The sequence below is a fragment of the Chiloscyllium punctatum genome, unplaced genomic scaffold, assembly GCF_047496795.1.
Source record: "Chiloscyllium punctatum isolate Juve2018m unplaced genomic scaffold, sChiPun1.3 scaffold_872, whole genome shotgun sequence".
NCBI lineage: Eukaryota > Metazoa > Chordata > Chondrichthyes > Orectolobiformes > Hemiscylliidae > Chiloscyllium > Chiloscyllium punctatum.
In genome coordinates this window covers 6,653-26,751 of record NW_027310606.1, presented here as the reverse complement: position 1 = coordinate 26,751, position 20,099 = coordinate 6,653, and the positions used below count along the sequence as shown (strand labels likewise).

The 20,099-nt window shown below is 63.0% G+C and overlaps 1 long non-coding RNA gene across 1 annotated transcript in view; it reads left to right on the top strand.

Moving 5' to 3' along the window:
- Nucleotides 1–19,891, top strand: part of LOC140474195 (uncharacterized) — a 51,623-nt gene extending 31,732 nt beyond the window's left edge. The window contains exon 4 of the long non-coding RNA XR_011958904.1: nucleotides 19,810–19,891. This is a non-coding gene — a long non-coding RNA (uncharacterized lncRNA). The remainder of the gene's footprint in view (nucleotides 1–19,809) is intronic.
- The last annotated feature ends 208 nt before the right edge of the window (nucleotides 19,892–20,099 follow it).

The window sequence follows — 20,099 nt, the reverse complement described above, 5'->3', positions numbered from 1 at the left end:
ACGTCCCGGTGAGAGTGAGGGTGACGTCCCGGTGAGTGTGAGGATGAGGCCCCGGTGAGTGTGAGGATGAGGCCCCGGTGAGAGTGAGGGTGAGGCCCCGGTGAGAGTGAGGGTGAGGCCCCGGTGAGAGTGAGAGTGAGGCCCCGGTGAGTGTGAGGGTGAGGGCCCGGTGAGAGTGAGAGTGAGGCCCCGGTGAGAGTGAGGGTGAGGCCCCGGTGAGAGTGAGGGTGAGGCCCCGGTGAGAGTGAGAGTGAGGCCCCGGTGAGTGTGAGGGTGAGGCCCCGGTGAGTGTGAGGGTGAGGCCCCGGTGAGTGTGAGGGTGAGGCCCCGGTGAGTGTGAGGCTGATGCCCCGGTGAGAGTGAGGGTGAGGCCCCGGTGAGAGTGAGGGTGAGGCCCCAGTGAGAGTGAGGGTGACGTCCCGGTGAGAGTGAGGGTGACGTCCCGGTGAGAGTGAGAGTGAGGCCCCGGTGAGAGTGAGGGTGACGTCCCGGTGAGAGTGAGAGTGAGGCCCCGGTGAGAGTGAGTGTGAGGCCCCGGTGAGAGCGAGTGTGAGGCTCCGGTGAGAGCGAGTGTGAGGCCCCGGTGAGAGTGAGAGTGAGGCCCCGGTGAGAGTGAGAGTGAGGCCCTGGTGAGAGTGAGTGTGAGGCTCCGGTGAGAGCGAGTGTGAGGCCCCGGTGAGAGCGAGTGTGAGGCCCCGGTGAGTGTGAGGGTGAGGCCCCGGTGAGAGTGAGGCCCCGGTGAGAGTGAGGGTGAGGCCCCGGTGAGTGTGAGGGTGAGACCCCGGTGAGAGTGAGGGTGAGACCCCGGTGAGAGTGAGGGTGAGGCCCCGGTGAGAGTGAGGGTGAGGCCCCGGTGAGAGTGAGAGTGAGGCCCCGGTGAGAGTGAGGGTGAGGCCCCGGTGAGAGTGAGGGTGAGGCCCCGGTGAGAGTGAGAGTGAGGCCCCGGTGAGAGTGAGGGTGACGTCCCGGTGAGAGTGAGGGTGAGGCCCCGGTGAGAGTGAGGGTTAGGCCCCGGTGAGAGTGAATGTGAGGCCCCGGTGAGAGTGAGAGTGAGGCCCCGGTGAGAGTGAGAGTGAGGCCCCAGTGAGAGTGAGGGTGACGTCCCGGTGAGAGTGAGAGTGAGGCCCCGGTGAGAGTGAGGGTGACGTCCCGGTGAGAGTGAGGGTGAGGCCCCGGTGAGAGTGAGTGTGAGGCCCCGGTGAGAGTGAGTGTGAGGCCCCGGTGAGAGTGAGTTTGAGGCCCCGGTGAGAGTGAGTGTGAGGCTCCGGTGAGAGTGAGAGTGAGGCCCCGGTGAGAGTGAGAGTGAGGCCCCGGTGAGAGTGAGGCCCCAGTGAGAGTGAGGGTGACGTCCCGGTGAGAGCGAGTGTGAGGCCCCGGTGAGAGTGAGAGTGAGGCCCCGGTGAGAGTGAGAGTGAGGCCCCGGTGAGAGTGAGGCCCCAGTGAGAGTGAGGGTGACGTCCCGGTGAGAGTGAGGGTGAGGCCCCGGTGAGAGCGAGTGTGAGGCCCCGGTGAGAGTGAGGGTGAGGCCCCGGTGAGTGTGAGGGTGACGTCCCGGTGAGAGCGAGTGTGAGGCCCCGGTGAGAGTGAGGGTGAGGCCCCGGTGAGAGTGAGTATGACGTCCCGGTGAGAGTGAGTGTGAGGCCCCAGTGAGAGTGAGTGTGAGGCCCCGGTGAGAGTGAAGGTGAGGCCCTGGTGAGTGTGAGGCCCCGGTGAGGGTGAGGGTGAGGCCCCGGTGAGAGTGAGGGTGAGGCTCCGGTGAGGGTGAGGCCCCGGTGAGTGTGAAGGTGAGGCCCCCGTGAGTGTGAAGGTGAGGCCCTGGTGAGTGTGAGGCCCCGGTGAGGGTGAGGCCCCGGTGAGAGTGAGGGTGACGCCCCAGTGAGAGTGAGGGTGAGGCCCCGGTGAGAGTGAGGGTGAGGCCCCGGTGAGAGTGAGGGTGAGGCCCCGGTGAGAGTGAGGGTGACGTCCCGGTGAGAGTGAGTGTGAGGCCCCGGTGAGAGTGAGTGTGAGGCCCCGGTGAGAGTGAGTGTGAGGCCCCGGTGAGAGTGAGTGTGAGGCCCCGGTGAGAGTGAGAGTGAGGCCCCGGTGAGAGTGAGGCCCCAGTGAGAGTGAGGGTGACGTCCCGGTGAGAGCGAGTGTGAGGCCCCGGTGAGAATGAGGGTGAGGCCCCGGTGAGAGTGAGAGTGAGGCCCCGGTGAGAGTGAGAGTGAGGCCCCGGTGAGAGTGAGTGTGAGGCCCCGGTGAGAGCGAGTGTGAGGCCCCGGTGAGAGTGAGGGTGAGGCCCCGGTGAGTGTGAGGGTGACGTCCCGGTGAGAGCAAGTGTGAGGCCCCGGTGAGAGTGAGAGTGAGTATGACGTCCCGGTGAGAGTGAGTGTGAGGCCCCGGTGAGAGTGAAGGTGAGGCCCTGGTGAGTGTGAGGCCCCCGTGAGAGTGAGGGTGAGGCCCCAGTGAGAGTGAGGGTGACGTCCCGGTGAGAGTGAGGGTGAGGCTCCGGTGAGGGTGAGGCCCCGGTGAGTGTGAAGGTGAGGCCCTGGTGAGTGAGAGGCCCCGGTGAGGGTGAGGGTGAGGCCCCGGTGAGAGTGAGGGTGAGGCCCCGGTGAGAGTGAGGGTGAGGCCCCGGTGAGAGTGAGGGTGAGGCCCCGGTGAGAGCGAGTGTGAGGCCCCGGTGAGAGTGAGGGTGAGGCCCCGGTGAGAGTGAGTATGACGTCCCGGTGAGAGTGAGTGTGAGGCCCCGGTGAGAGCGAGTGTGAGGCCCCGGTGAGAGTGAGGGTGAGGCCCCGGTGAGTGTGAGGGTGACGTCCCGGTGAGAGCGAGTGTGAGGCCCCGGTGAGAGTGAGGGTGAGGCCCCGGTGAGAGTGAGTATGACGTCCCGGTGAGAGTGAGTGTGAGGCCCCAGTGAGAGTGAGTGTGAGGCCCCGGTGAGAGTGAAGGTGAGGCCCTGGTGAGTGTGAGGCCCCGGTGAGAGTGAGGGTGACGTCCCGGTGAGAGCGAGTGTGAGGCCCCGGTGAGAGTGAGGGTGAGGCCCCGGTGAGAGTGAGTATGACGTCCCGGTGAGAGTGAGGGTGAGGCCCCGGTGAGAGTGAGTGTGAGGCCCCGGTGAGAGTGAGTATGAGGCCCCAGTGAGAGTGAGTGTGAGGCCCCGGTGAGAGTGAAGGTGAGGCCCTGGTGAGTGTGAGGCCACGGTGAGAGTGAGTGTGAGGCCCCAGTGAGAGTGAGAGTGAGGCCCCGGTGAGAGTGAAGGTGAGGCCCTGGTGAGTGTGAGGCCCCGGTGAGGGTGAGGGTGAGGCCCCCGTGAGAGTGAGGGTGAGGCCCCGGTGAGTGTGAGTGTGAGGCCCCGGTGAGTGTGAGGGTGACGTCCCGGTGAGAGTGAGGGTGAGGCCCCGGTGAGAGTGAGGGTGAGGCCCCGGGTGAGAGTGAGGGTGAGGCCCCGGTGAGAGTGAGGGTGAGGCCCCGGTGAGTGTGAGGCCCCGGTGAGAGTGAGGGTGAGGCCCCGGTGAGTGTGAGGGTGAGGCCCCGGTGAGTGTGAGGGTGAGGCCCCGGTGTGAGTGAGGGTGAGGCCCCGGTGAGTGTGAGGGTGAGGCCCCGGTGAGAGTGAGGGTGAGGCCCCGGTGAGTGTGAGGGTGAGGCCCCGGTGAGAGTGAGGGTGAGGCCCCGGTGAGTGTGAGGCCCCGGTGAGAGTGAGTGTGAGGCCCCGGTGAGAGTGAGACCCCGGTGAGAGTGAGGGTGAGACCCCGGTGAGAGTGAGGGTGAGGCCCCGGTGAGTGTGAGGGTGAGGCCCCGGTGAGAGTGAGGCCCCGGTGAGAGTGAGGCCTGAGTGTAACGTTCCTGTGTGGTGGGCGATGTCCGTGCTTTCCGCCCTCACTCTCTCCCCCCCCCCGCGATGTGATGCTGTGGGAGATTTACCGTTGCCCTTTTATCGGGGTGTAATCTGTCTGTGATAGCACCCTGCACAAGCCCCTTTCGGTGAGGTCGGGTGTGTGCCAGGGGGACCGGGTGTGTATCAGAGACAACGTTGCACTGACCTGTGGAACCAATCTGAACCCCATCTAACCTACACCATTCCATTCTCGACCATATGCCTATACAACGACCAGTTAAAGGTCAGTAAAGTTGGTGAGTCCACTACTACTGCAGGCAGTGTGTTCCACGCCCATACAACTCTGAGTAAGGAAACTACCTTTGACATCTGCCCTATACCTATCACCCCTCAGCTTAAAGTGATGCCCCCTTGTGCTAGCCATCACCATCTGAGGGAGAAGACCCTCACCCTATCGAACCCTCTGATTATCTTATACATCTCTATTAAGTCACCTCTCAACCACCTTCTCTCCAACGAAAACATCCTCAAGACCCTCAGCCTTTCCTCGTAAGACCTTCCCCTCCAAACCAGGCAACCTCCTGGTAAAGACGAGGGTGCCATGTGGTGGGTCCCCACTCCTGTCATCCTTGCCCCAGCCCCTCCACCCCGTTATTTTCCCGATTCTCCCCCCCCCCATCAAAAGTGCCGTTGAAGTTGCTCCCACCGTGCTCTGAAGCGATGGGTTCCAGTCCGTGTGCGGAGGGGAGCTGTGTTTGCGACCAATTGGCGTTGGCTTTCGATAAAAGGACCGGAGCTGAGATTGAGCCAAGCCTGACTCGGCGATCGGCTCTCGTTAGTTAGAACGAGGAATCGCGTGGCGTCCAGAGGGAGATAACACTTAAATATTGAAACCACAGGGGGGATGGGGGGTCGCATTTGTCGGAGGGAATTTGCAAGACTCCATCGAGAGAGAGAGAGAGAGAGGGAGGGAGATCCAGCAGGATGGGATCAGGGCTTTGTCTGAGCGACTCCAACGCAAGGGGGGGTCAGACCCCGGAGGAACGAGAGGAGGCCGTTCAGCCCCTCCGACACCGTCGTGGCTGGCCTGACAGAGGTGGGGGACTGCAGGTCCTGGAGGTCGGAGTCGAGGTTAGAAACGGTGCCGGGAGAGCACAGCGGGTCAGTGCAGCGGCCGAGGAGCGGGGAGGAATCGACGTTTCGGGCCAAAAGCCCTTCACCATCCCAGCGCGCTCACTCCCCTTCGCAAACGGAAAATCTCCACGTCCGCCGCAACATGGACTCAAAACGTCTCACCGCGCAGAATCCCACAGGCGACACCATCTTTTCAGACATCTGATTCCTCCTCATCTCTGTGTAACATCTACCACCGCTCACCCGAAAACTGTCCCCCCCCACCATCAAACACTCCCAGGACGGGGACAGCACGGGGTTAGATACAGAGTAAAGCTCCCTCTACACTGTCCCCCATCAAACACTCCCAGGGACAGGGACAGCACAGGGTTAGATACAGAGTAAAGCTCACTCTACACTGTCCCCCCCATCAAACACTCCCAGGGACAGGGACAGCCCGGGGTTAGATACAGAGTAAAGCTCCCTCTACACTGTCCCCCATCAAACACTCCCAGGGACAGGGACAGCACGGGGTTAGATACAGAGTAAAGCTTCCTCTACACTGTCCCTCATCAAACACTCCCAGGGACAGGGACAGCACAGGGTTAGATACAGAGTAAAGCTCCCTCTACACTGTCCCCCATCAAACACTCCCAGGGACAGGGACAGCACGGGGTTAGATACAGAGTAAAGCTCCCTCTACACTGTCCCCCATCAAACACTCCCAGGGACAGGGACAGCACGGGGTTAGATACAGAGTAAAGCTCCCTCTACACTGTCCCCCATCAAACACTCCCAGGACAGGGACAGCACGGGGTTAGATACAGAGTAAAGCTCCCTCTACACTGTCCCCCCATCAAACACTCCCAGGGACAGGGACAGCACGGGGATAGATACAGAGTAAAGCTTCCTCTACACTGTCCCCCCATCAAACACTCCCAGGGACAGGGACAGCATGGAGTTAGATACAGAGTAAAGCTCCCTGTACACTGTTCCCCCCATCAAACACTCCCAGGACAGGGACAGTACGGGGTTAGATACAGAGTAAAGCTCTCTCTACACTGTCCCCCATCAAACACTCCCAGGGACAGGGTCAGCACGGGGTTAGATACAGAGTAAAGCTCCCTCTACACTGTCCCCATCAAACACTCCCAGGACAGAGACAGCACGGGGTTAGATACAGAGTAAAGCTCCCTCTACACTGTCCCCCATCAAACACTCCCAGGGACTGGGACAGCACGGGGTTAGATGCAGAGTAAAGCTCCCTCTACACTGTCCCCATCAAACACTCCCAGGACAGGGACAGCACGGGGTTAGATACAGAGTAAAGCTCCCTGTACACTGTTCCCCCATCAAACACTCCCAGGGACAGGGACAGCACGGGGATAGATACAGAGTAAAGCTCCCTCTACACTGTCCCCCATCAAACACTCCCAGGACAGGGACAGCACGGGGTTAGATACAGAGTAAAGCTCTCTCTACACTGTCCCCCCATCAAACACTCCTGGGACAGGGACAGCACGGGGTTAGATACAGAGTAAAGCTTCCTCTACACTCTCCCCCATCAAACACTCCCAGGACAGGGACAGGGACACCAGGATCCATCCCCTCGGAGACGGTTCTGTTCAGGCTGCCTTGGCCCCTTCCGCACCTCAGCCACAAACTCTCGGGCGAACGGACAGTCCCCTGGTTTCGGGAGGCGTTTGTGTGCTGATCGACTGCGGCGGCATCGCCGCTGAGCCCCCGGCGAGCCCTTGCTGTGCTCTGAGCGGGGAGGACGGGGCCGTTCACGAGCCGAGAGGAGGCGAGCGTGAAACAGGACAAGGGGGGCCCTTGTCGGGTGGAGAGGGGTGTGGTTGGGGAGAGCGGCGGCTGCATTGGAAACCCGGTCCTCCCCTTTGCCAGCGTGAGTCAGACTGACGTGGCGGGGTGCCCGGGAACACAGACAATTGGCCGCCCCCCCCCCCCGGTCAAGCCACACCTCTGCAGAGGGAGGCCTGCAGTTCTGGGCAGTGACTCACTCCCCCCACCGTGGACACCGTCGGCCTGTTTCTCATCATAGCCCAGTGCCTGATGGGAAAGCTATTAACCTCAGAGAGACACTGCAGAAGGTTCAAACACTCCCAGGGACAGGGACAGCATGGGGTTAGATACAGAGTAAAGCTCCCTCTACACTGTCCCCCCCATCAAACACTCCCAGGACAGGGACAGTACGGGGTTAGATACAGAGTAAAGCTCCCTCTACACTGTCCCCCATCAAACACTCCCAGGACAGGGACAGCACGGGGTTAGATACAGAGTAAAGCTCCCTCTACACTGTCCCCCCATCAAACACTCCCAGGGACAGGGACAGCACGGGGGTTAGATACAGAGTAAAGCTCCCTCTACACTGTCCCCCCATCAAACACTCCCAGGGACAGGGACAGCACGGGGTTAGATACAGAGTAAAGCTCCCTCTACACTGTCCCCCCATCAAACACTCCCAGGGACAGGGACAGCACGGGGTTAGATACAGAGTAAAGCTCCCTCTACACTGTCCCCCCATCAAACACTCCCAGGGACAGGGACAGCACGGGGTTATATACAGAGTAAAGCTCCCTCTACACAGTCCCCTCCATCAAACACTCCCAGGACAGGGACAGCACGGGGGTTAGATACAGAGTAAAGCTCCCTCTACACTGTCCCCCTACCCCAGGGACAGGGACAGCACGGGGTTAGATACAGAGTAAAGCTTCCTCTACACTGTCCCCCCTAGCCCAGGGACAGGGACAGCATGGGGTTAGATACAGAGTAAAGCTCCCTCTACACTGTCCCCCTACCCCAGGGACAGGGACAGCACGGGGTAAGATACAGAGTGAAGCTCCCTTTGAAAACCCAGCGGTGAGCCTCCTCCCCAATGCTCTGGGAACAGCGAGAATCCCTGCTGGAAACTCCCTGCTGCTCTCTGCTGCCGGGATTGCATCATTTGGCAGCTGGGCCTCTCGGTGCTGCCAGCTCGGAGTCTCTGTTCAGAGGCATCAATCGCAGCTCGGAGGAGGTGGTGGGGAAATACCCTCAGACACCCTGCAAATGGGGCGAGCGCCTGGCCAGTCCCGTGCCCGCACTGCGCTGTGGATGTGGCACTGATCTGGGTGAAATCCAGCAGGCCATACACGCTGGAGAGCGATCACCAGGCCACCCTCGTTCCTGTCCTTTACCACACTCCTTCACCCCCCCCCCCCCCCGCAATCATTACTGGTGGGCAGGGCTGGGGCACAGGGCGAGACTGACGCCACTCAGACTGTCACTCCCTTCAGCTCAATATAGGCAGGGGGCACTGATTGATTCACAGTGCCCACTCCCTCAGCACTGACCCTCCGACAGTGCGGTGCTCCCTCAGCACTGACCCTCCGACAGTGCCCACTCCCTCAGCACTGACCCTCCCACAGCGCCCACTCCCTCAGCACTGACCCTCCAACAGTGCGGCACTCCCTCAGCACTGACCCTCCGACAGTGCGGCACTCCCTCAGCACTGACCCTCCGACAGTGCGGCACTCCCTCAGCACTGACCCTCCAACAGTGCGGCACTCCCTCAGCACTGACCCTCCGACAGTGCCCGCTCCCTCAGCACTGACCCTCCGACAGTGCGGCGCTCCCTCAGCACTGACCCTCCGACAGTGCGGCACTCCCTCAGCACTGACCCTCCGACAGTGCCCACTCCCTCAGCACTGACCCTCCGACAGTGCCCGCTCCCTCAGCATTGACCCTCCGACAGTGCGGCGCTCCCTCAGCACTGACCCTCTGACAGTGCGGCACTCCCTCAGCACTGACCCTCCGTCAGTGCCCACTCCCTCAGCACTGACCCTCTGACAGTGCTCACTCCCTCAGCACTGACCCTCTGACAGTGCCCACTCCCTCAGCACTGACCCTCCGACAGTGCGGCACTCCCTCAACACTGACCCTCCGACAGTGCGGCACTCCCTCAACACTGACCCTCCGACAGTGCAGCACTCCCTCAGCACTGACCCTCCGACAGTGCCCACTCCCTCAGCACTGACCCTCCGACAGTGCGGCACTCCCTCAGCACTGACCCTCCGACAGTGCGGTGCTCCCTCATCACTGACCCTCCGACAGTGCGGCACTCCCTCAGCACTGACCCTCCGACAGTGCCCACTCCCTCAGCACTGACCCTCCGACAGTGCCCACTCCCTCAGCACTGACCCTCCGACAGTGCCCACTCCCTCAGCACTGACCCTCTGACAGTGCCCACTCCCTCAGCACTGACCCTCCGACAATGCGGCACTCCCTCAGCACTGACCCTCCGACAGTGCCCACTCCCTCAGCACTGACCCTCTCACAGTGCGGTACTCCCTCAGCACTGACCCTCCGACAGTGCGGCACTCCCTCAGCACTGACCCTCCGACAGTGCGGCACTCCCTCAGCACTGACCCTCCGACAGTGCCCACTCCCTCAGCACTGACCCTCTGACAGTGCCCACTCCCTCACACTGACCCTCCGACAGTGCAGCACTCCCTCAGCACTGACCCTACGACAGTGCGGCACTCCCTCAGCACTGACCCTCCGACAGTGCCCACTCCCTCAGCACTGACCCTCCGACAGTGCGCGATCCCTCAGCACTGACCCTCCGACAGTGCGGCACTCCCTCAGCACTGACCCTCCGACAGTGCCCACTCCCTCAGCACTGACCCTCCGACAGTGCCCACTCCCTCAGCACTGACCCTCCGACAGTGCGGCGCTCCCTCAGCACTGACCCTCCGACAGTGCGGCGCTCCCTCAGCACTGACCCTCCGACAGTGCCGACTCCCTCAGCACTGACCCTCCGACAGTGCGGCACTCCCTCAGCACTGACCCTCCGACAGTGCCCACTCCCTCAGCACTGACCCTCCGACAGTGCGGCACTCCCTCAGCACTGACCCTCCGACAGTGCCCACTCCCTCAGCACTGACCCTCCGACAGTGCCCGCTCCCTCAGCACTGACCCTCCGACAGTGCCCGCTCCCTCAGCACTGACCCTCCCACAGTGCGGCACTCCCTCAGCACTGACCCTCCCACAGTGTGGCACTCCCTCAGCACTGACCCTCCGACAGTGCCTACTCCCTCAGCACTGACCCTCCGACAGTGCCCGCTCCCTCAGCACTGACCCTCCGACAGTGCGGTGCTCCCTCAGCACTGACCCTCCCACAGTGCCCACTCCCTCAGCACTGACCCTCTGACAGTGCGGTGCTCCCTCAGCACTGACCCTCCCACAGTGCCCACTCCCTCAGCACTGACCCTCTGACAGTGCGGTGCTCCCTCAGCACTGACCCTCCCACAGTGCCTACTCCCTCAGCACTGACCCTCCCACAGTGCCCACTCCCTCAGCACTGACCCTCCCACAGTGCGGCACTCCCTCAGCACTGACCCTCCCACAGTGCGGCACTCCCTCAGCACTGACCCTCCGACAGTGCAGTGCTCCCTCAGCACTGACCCTGCCACAGTGCCCACTCCCTCAGCACTGACCCTCTGACAGTGCGGTGCTCCCTCAGCACTGACCCTCCCACAGTGCCCACTCCCTCAGCACTGACCCTCCCACAGTGCGGCACTCCCTCAGCACTGACCCTCCGACAGTGCCCACTCCCTCAGCACTGACCCTCCGACAGTGCGGCACTCCCTCAGCACTGACCCTCCGACAGTGCGGCACTCCCTCAGCACTGACCCTCCGACAGAGCGGCACTCCCTCAGCACTGACCCTCCGACAGTGCGGCACTCCCTCAGCACTGACCCTCCGACAGTGCGGCACTCCCTCAGCACTGACCCTCCGACAGTGCGGCACTCCCTCAGCACTGACCCTCCGACAGTGCGGCGCTCCCTCAGCACTGACCCTCCGACAGTGCGGCGCTCCCTCAGCACTGACCCTCCGACAGTACGGCACTCCCTCAACACTGACCCTCCAACAGTGCCCACTCCCTCAACACTGACCCTCTGACAGTGCCCACTCCCTCAGCACTGACCCTCCGACAGTGCGGCACTCCCTCAGCACTGACCCTCCGACAGTGCGGCACTCCATCAGCACTGACCCTCCGACAGTGCGGCACTCCCTCAGCACTGACCGTCCGACAGTGCCCACTCCCTCAGTACTGACCCTCCGACAGTGCGGCACTCCCTCAGCACTGACCCTCCGACAGTGCGGCACTCCCTCAGCACTGACCCTCCGACAGTGCCCACTCCCTCAGCACTGACCCTCCGACAGTGCCCACTCCCTCAGCACTGACCCTCCGACAGTGCCGCACTCCCTCAGCACTGACCCTCCGACAGTGCCGCACTCCCTCAGCACTGACCCTCCGACAGTGCGGCACTCCCTCAGCACTGACCCTCCGACAGTGCGGCACTCCCTCAGCACTGACCCTTCGACAGTGCCGCACTCCCTCAGCACTGACCCTCCGACAGTGCCCACTCCCTCAGCACTGACCCTCCGACAGTGCCCACTCCCTCAGCACTGACCCTCCGACAGTGCCCACTCCCTCAGCACTGACCCTCCGTCAGTGCCCACTCCCTCAGCACTGACCCTCCGACAGTGCGGCACTCCCTCAACACTGCCCCTCCGACAGTGCAGCACTCCCTCAGCACTGACCCTCCGACAGTGCCCACTCCCTCAGCACTGACCCTCCGACAGTGCCCACTCCCTCAGCACTGACCCTCCGACAGTGCCCACTCCCTCAACACTGCCCCTCCGACAGTGCAGCACTCCCTCAGCACTGACCCTCCGACAGTGCCCACTCCCTCAGCACTGACCCTCCGACAGTGCCCACTCCCTCAGCACTGACCCTCCGACAGTGCCCACTCCCTCAGCACTGACCCTCCGACAGTGCGGCACTCCCTCAGCACTGACCCTCCGACAGTGCCCACTCCCTCAGCACTGACCCTCCGACAGTGCCCACTCCCTCAGCACTGACCCTCCGACAGTGCCCACTCCCTCAGCACTGACCCTCCGACAGTGCGGCACTCCCTCAGCACTGACCCTCCGACAGTGCGGCGCTCCCTCAGCACTGACCCTCCGACAGTGCCCACTCCCTCAGCACTGACCCTCCGACAGTGCCCACTCCCTCAGCACTGACCCTCCGACAGTGCGGCGCTCCCTCAGCACTGACCCTCCGACAGTGCTCACTCCCTCAGCACTGACCCTCCGACAGTGTGGCACTCCCTCAGCACTGACCCTCCGACAGTGCCCACTCCCTCAGCACTGACCCTCTGACAGTGCGGCCCTCCCTCAGCACTGACCCTCCGACAGTGCCCACTCCCTCAGCACTGACCCTCCGACAGTGCCCACTCCCTCAGCACTGACCCTCCGACAGTGCCCACTCCCTCAGCACTGACCCTCCGACAGTGCGGCACTCCCTCAGCACTGACCCTCCGACAGTGCGGCACTCCCTCAGCACTGACCCTCCGACAGTGCGGCACTCCCTCAGCACTGACCCTCCGACAGTGCGGCACTCCCTCAGCACTGACCCTCCGACAGTGCGGCACTCCCTCAGCACTGACCCTCCGACAGTGCGGTGCTCCCTCATCACTGACCCTCCGACAGTGCGGCACTCCCTCAGCACTGACCCTCCGACAGTGCCCACTCCCTCAGCACTGACCCTCCGACAGTGCCCACTCCCTCAGCACTGACCCTCCGACAGTGCCCACTCCCTCAGCACTGACCCTCTGACAGTGCCCACTCCCTCAGCACTGACCCTCCGACAATGCGGCACTCCCTCAGCACTGACCCTCCGACAGTGCCCACTCCCTCAGCACTGACCCTCTCACAGTGCGGCACTCCCTCAGCACTGACCCTCCGACAGTGCGGCACTCCCTCAGCACTGACCCTCCGACAGTGCGGCACTCCCTCAGCACTGACCCTCCGACAGTGCCCACTCCCTCAGCACTGACCCTCTGACAGTGCCCACTCCCTCACACTGACCCTCCGACAGTGCAGCACTCCCTCAGCACTGACCCTACGACAGTGCGGCACTCCCTCAGCACTGACCCTCCGACAGTGCCCACTCCCTCAGCACTGACCCTCCGACAGTGCGCGATCCCTCAGCACTGACCCTCCGACAGTGCGGCACTCCCTCAGCACTGACCCTCCGACAGTGCCCACTCCCTCAGCACTGACCCTCAGACAGTGCCCACTCCCTCAGCACTGACCCTCCGACAGTGCGGCGCTCCCTCAGCACTGACCCTCCGACAGTGCGGCACTCCCTCAGCACTGACCCTCCGACAGTGCGGCGCTCCCTCAGCACTGACCCTCCGACAGTGCCGACTCCCTCAGCACTGACCCTCCGACAGTGCCCGCTCCCTCAGCACTGACCCTCCGACAGTGCGGTGCTCCCTCAGCACTGACCCTCCCACAGTGCCCACTCCCTCAGCACTGACCCTCTGACAGTGCGGTGCTCCCTCAGCACTGACCCTCCCACAGTGCCCACTCCCTCAGCACTGACCCTCTGACAGTGCGGTGCTCCCTCAGCACTGACCCTCCCACAGTGCCTACTCCCTCAGCACTGACCCTCCCACAGTGCCCACTCCCTCAGCACTGACCCTCCCACAGTGCGGCACTCCCTCAGCACTGACCCTCCGACAGTGCCCACTCCCTCAGCACTGACCCTCCGACAGTGCGGCGCTCCCTCAGCACTGACCCTCCGACAGTGCCGACTCCCTCAGCACTGACCCTCCGACAGTGCCCGCTCCCTCAGCACTGACCCTCCGACAGTGCGGTGCTCCCTCAGCACTGACCCTCCCACAGTGCCCACTCCCTCAGCACTGACCCTCTGACAGGGCGGTGCTCCCTCAGCACTGACCCTCCCACAGTGCCCACTCCCTCAGCACTGACCCTCCCACAGTGCGGCACTCCCTCAGCACTGACCCTCCGACAGTGCCCACTCCCTCAGCACTGACCCTCCGACAGTGCGGCACTCCCTCAGCACTGACCCTCCGACAGTGCGGCACTCCCTCAGCACTGACCCTCCGACAGAGCGGCACTCCCTCAGCACTGACCCTCCGACAGTGCGGCACTCCCTCAGCACTGACCCTCCGACAGTGCGGCACTCCCTCAGCACTGACCCTCCGACAGTGCGGCACTCCCTCAGCACTGACCCTCCGACAGTGCGGCACTCCCTCAGCACTGACCCTCCGACAGTGCGGTGCTCCCTCATCACTGACCCTCCGACAGTGCGGCACTCCCTCAGCACTGACCCTCCGACAGTGCCCACTCCCTCAGCACTGACCCTCCGACAGTGCCCACTCCCTCAGCACTGACCCTCCGACAGTGCGGCACTCCCTCAGCACTGACCCTCCGACAGTGCCCACTCCCTCAGCACTGACCCTCCGACAGTGCCCACTCCCTCAGCACTGACCCTCCGACAGTGCGGCACTCCCTCAGCACTGACCCTCCGACAGTGCGGCACTCCCTCAGCACTGACCCTCCGACAGAGCGGCACTCCCTCAGCACTGACCCTCCGACAGTGCGGCACTCCCTCAGCACTGACCCTCCGACAGTGCGGCACTCCCTCAGCACTGACCCTCCGACAGTGCGGCACTCCCTCAGCACTGACCCTCCGACAGTGCGGCACTCCCTCAGCACTGACCCTCCGACAGTGCGGTGCTCCCTCATCACTGACCCTCCGACAGTGCGGCACTCCCTCAGCACTGACCCTCCGACAGTGCCCACTCCCTCAGCACTGACCCTCCGACAGTGCCCACTCCCTCAGCACTGACCCTCCGACAGTGCCCACTCCCTCAGCACTGACCCTCTGACAGTGCCCACTTCCCTCAGCACTGACCCTCCGACAATGCGGCACTCCCTCAGCACTGACCCTCCGACAGTGCCCACTCCCTCAGCACTGACCCTCTCACAGTGCGGCACTCCCTCAGCACTGACCCTCCGACAGTGCGGCACTCCCTCAGCACTGACCCTCCGACAGTGCGGCACTCCCTCAGCACTGACCCTCCGACAGTGCCCACTCCCTCAGCACTGACCCTCTGACAGTGCCCACTCCCTCACACTGACCCTCCGACAGTGCAGCACTCCCTCAGCACTGACCCTACGACAGTGCGGCACTCCCTCAGCACTGACCCTCCGACAGTGCCCACTCCCTCAGCACTGACCCTCCGACAGTGCGCGATCCCTCAGCACTGACCCTCCGACAGTGCGGCACTCCCTCAGCACTGACCCTCCGACAGTGCCCACTCCCTCAGCACTGACCCTCAGACAGTGCCCACTCCCTCAGCACTGACCCTCCGACAGTGCGGCGCTCCCTCAGCACTGACCCTCCGACAGTGCGGCACTCCCTCAGCACTGACCCTCCGACAGTGCGGCGCTCCCTCAGCACTGACCCTCCGACAGTGCCGACTCCCTCAGCACTGACCCTCCGACAGTGCCCGCTCCCTCAGCACTGACCCTCCGACAGTGCGGTGCTCCCTCAGCACTGACCCTCCCACAGTGCCCACTCCCTCAGCACTGACCCTCTGACAGTGCGGTGCTCCCTCAGCACTGACCCTCCCACAGTGCCCACTCCCTCAGCACTGACCCTCTGACAGTGCGGTGCTCCCTCAGCACTGACCCTCCCACAGTGCCTACTCCCTCAGCACTGACCCTCCCACAGTGCCCACTCCCTCAGCACTGACCCTCCCACAGTGCGGCACTCCCTCAGCACTGACCCTCCCACAGTGCGGCACTCCCTCAGCACTGACCCTCCGACAGTGCAGTGCTCCCTCAGCACTGACCCTGCCACAGTGCCCACTCCCTCAGCACTGACCCTCTGACAGGGCGGTGCTCCCTCAGCACTGACCCTCCCACAGTGCCCACTCCCTCAGCACTGACCCTCCCACAGTGCGGCACTCCCTCAGCACTGACCCTCCGACAGTGCCCACTCCCTCAGCACTGACCCTCCGACAGTGCGGCACTCCCTCAGCACTGACCCTCCGACAGTGCGGCACTCCCTCAGCACTGACCCTCCGACAGAGCGGCACTCCCTCAGCACTGACCCTCCGACAGTGCGGCACTCCCTCAGCACTGACCCTCCGACAGTGCGGCACTCCCTCAGTACTGACCCTCCGACAGTGCGGCACTCCCTCAGCACTGACCCTCCGACAGTGCGGCACTCCCTCAGCACTGACCCTCCGACAGTGCGGCACTCCCTCAGCACTGACCCTCCGACAGTGCGGCACTCCCTCAGCACTGACCCTCCGACAGTGCGGCGCTCCCTCAGCACTGACCCTCCGACAGTGCGGCGCTCCCTCAGCACTGACCCTCCGACAGTACGGCACTCCCTCAACACTGACCCTCCAACAGTGCCCACTCCCTCAACACTGACCCTCTGACAGTGCCCACTCCCTCAGCACTGACCCTCCGACAGTGCGGCACTCCCTCAGCACTGACCCTCCGACAGTGCGGCACTCCATCAGCACTGACCCTCCGACAGTGCGGCACTCCCTCAGCACTGACCGTCCGACAGTGCCCACTCCCTCAGTACTGACCCTCCGACAGTGCGGCACTCCCTCAGCACTGACCCTCCGACAGTGCGGCACTCCCTCAGCACTGACCCTCCGACAGTGCCCACTCCCTCAGCACTGACCCTCCGACAGTGCCCACTCCCTCAGCACTGACCCTCCGACAGTGCCGCACTCCCTCAGCACTGACCCTCCGACAGTGCGGCACTCCCTCAGCACTGACCCTCCGACAGTGCGGCACTCCCTCAGCACTGACCCTTCGACAGTGCCGCACTCCCTCAGCACTGACCCTCCGACAGTGCCCACTCCCTCAGCACTGACCCTCCGACAGTGCCCACTCCCTCAGCACTGACCCTCCGACAGTGCCCACTCCCTCAGCACTGACCCTCCGTCAGTGCCCACTCCCTCAGCACTGACCCTCCGACAGTGCGGCACTCCCTCAACACTGCCCCTCCGACAGTGCAGCACTCCCTCAGCACTGACCCTCCGACAGTGCCCACTCCCTCAGCACTGACCCTCCGACAGTGCCCACTCCCTCAGCACTGACCCTCCGACAGTGCCCACTCCCTCAACACTGCCCCTCCGACAGTGCAGCACTCCCTCAGCACTGACCCTCCGACAGTGCCCACTCCCTCAGCACTGACCCTCCGACAGTGCCCACTCCCTCAGCACTGACCCTCCGACAGTGCCCACTCCCTCAGCACTGACCCTCCGACAGTGCCCACTCCCTCAGCACTGACCCTCCGACAGTGCGGCACTCCCTCAGCACTGACCCTCCGACAGTGCGGCACTCCCTCAGCACTGACCCTCCGACAGTGCCCACTCCCTCAGCACTGACCCTCCGACAGTGCCCACTCCCTCAGCACTGACCCTCCGACAGTGCCCACTCCCTCAGCACTGACCCTCCGACAGTGCGGCACTCCCTCAGCACTGACCCTCCGACAGTGCGGCACTCCATCAGCACTGACCCTCCGACAGTGCGGCACTCCCTCAGCACTGACCGTCCGACAGTGCCCACTCCCTCAGTACTGACCCTCCGACAGTGCGGCACTCCCTCAGCACTGACCCTCCGACAGTGCGGCACTCCCTCAGCACTGACCCTCCGACAGTGCCCACTCCCTCAGCACTGACCCTCCGACAGTGCCCACTCCCTCAGCACTGACCCTCCGACAGTGCCGCACTCCCTCAGCACTGACCCTCCGACAGTGCGGCACTCCCTCAGCACTGACCCTCCGACAGTGCGGCACTCCCTCAGCACTGACCCTTCGACAGTGCCGCACTCCCTCAGCACTGACCCTCCGACAGTGCCCACTCCCTCAGCACTGACCCTCCGACAGTGCCCACTCCCTCAGCACTGACCCTCCGACAGTGCCCACTCCCTCAGCACTGACCCTCCGTCAGTGCCCACTCCCTCAGCACTGACCCTCCGACAGTGCGGCACTCCCTCAACACTGCCCCTCCGACAGTGCAGCACTCCCTCAGCACTGACCCTCCGACAGTGCCCACTCCCTCAGCACTGACCCTCCGACAGTGCCCACTCCCTCAGCACTGACCCTCCGACAGTGCCCACTCCCTCAACACTGCCCCTCCGACAGTGCAGCACTCCCTCAGCACTGACCCTCCGACAGTGCCCACTCCCTCAGCACTGACCCTCCGACAGTGCCCACTCCCTCAGCACTGACCCTCCGACAGTGCCCACTCCCTCAGCACTGACCCTCCGACAGTGCCCACTCCCTCAGCACTGACCCTCCGACAGTGCGGCACTCCCTCAGCACTGACCCTCCGACAGTGCGGCACTCCCTCAGCACTGACCCTCCGACAGTGCCCACTCCCTCAGCACTGACCCTCCGACAGTGCCCACTCCCTCAGCACTGACCCTCCGACAGTGCCCACTCCCTCAGCACTGACCCTCTGACAGTGCGGCCCTCCCTCAGCACTGACCCTCCGACAGTGCGGCACTCCCTCAGCACTGACCCTCTGACAGTGCGGCACTCCCTCAGCACTGACCCACCGACAGTGCCCACTCCCTCAGCACTGACCCTCCGACAATGCGGCACTCCCTCAGCACTGACCCTCCGACAGTGCCCACTCCCTCAGCACTGACCCTCCGACAGTGCCCACTCCCTCAGCACTGACCCTGTAGTTCGTTTTGTTTGGTCAGTAAGACTGGACCATGTTGGGCTGTGTCCCCTTTAAGAGGTGACTGGGTTGGTGATGTTGGGCCCTCCCTCCCCCCTCCCCTCCCCCCCCCCTCTCATCCCCCATCTACCCCCCCCTGCCCCCCAACCACCCCAGACTGGGCAGAAACAGGAACTCAACCTGACGTTTCCCCAGGAGCTCGTTTTGTTTTGTGCTCTTGGAGGATGGCAATGGCTGCACGATGATCTCACTCTTGTATTCATTCTGTGGGAACTGTGTCTCCCCCGCGTCCCCTCGGGAACACACTTGGAGAGGGGGGGTGGGGGGGGGGGGGAGATGTGGGAGAACTCTGGTCCGGCCAACATTTCCAAACTGGATGTAGTCACCACCCAAGCTACCCATTGGCTGGATGCTTCCCTTCCCCCCCCCCAACTCCTTGGAACCGGCTGGATAATTCTCAATCCCCCCCCCATCTCTCCTCCCCTCCTCCATTCACCGTCCAGCCCCCTCGACAAGCTGCCTCATTGTAGTCTATTTTGAAAAAGAAGTTGGAGAGCTCACCAGGATTGCATCATCTCTTGTCAGCGAGCGGTCCTTATAAAAGAGATTGGGAGGAGAGAGAGACAGAGAGAGAGACAGAGACAGAGAGAGAGAGACAGACAGACAGAGACAGAGAGACAGAGAGAGACAGAGAGACAGAGACAGAGACAGAGAGACAGAGAGAGAGAGAGAGAGAGACAGAGACAGAGAGAGAGAGAGAGAGACAGAGACAGAGAGAGAGTGTGAGAGGTTTTCTGAGTCTGCTTGAAGGCAGTCAGGACAGCAAGACAGAGTTAAAATTCGATCCTCCACACCTCACAGATCATGCCTGAGACGCCAATCGAAGGTTCAACACTGGCAACCTGGCAACATGATCTTCCACCAGTGAGTCAGGGGGTTGTGGACCCCCCTCCCCCCTCCCCCCTCTAACATTCGCCTCTCCCTGTGTTTTTGCTTACCTATTCTTTCCTTCTCTGTGCCACTTAACTCTGTCATCTGCCTGTATTGCTGGCAAGACAAAGCTTTTCACTGTGCCTGGGGGAAACAGGACAATCAATAAATTCAGTCCCGTTCTCCCGGAACCCGGTGTCGGAGGGTAGGCGGAGGGTAGGCGTGCTGAAGCTGTTAGTCAGCGAGTTCTCTCCCCCTGTGTCCGGTTTCTCCCCCCCCCCGTGTGTCCTGCTGCCTCTGTTGAAGTACCCAGACTCTCACCAAACTCCTTCTCCTTCTCTTTTTCAGTTCCAATACGGACGACGAGAAAAGGTAAGAACGGCAGTGTGTCCCTCTCGGTCTGCCTGCTCAGTGTTCGTCTCACCCAGTGTTTCTGTTCCTGTGTCCTTTTGCATGCACCCCTCTCTCTCTCTCTCTCTCTTTCTCACACACACTCACTCTCTGTCTCTCTGTCTCACTCACTCACTTTTTCACTGTCTCTCCCTCCCTCTGACTCTCTCTCTCTCTGTCTCTCTCTGTGTCTCTGTCTCTCTCCCTCTCTCTCTCTCTCTGTGTCTCTCTCTGTGTCTCTGTCTCTT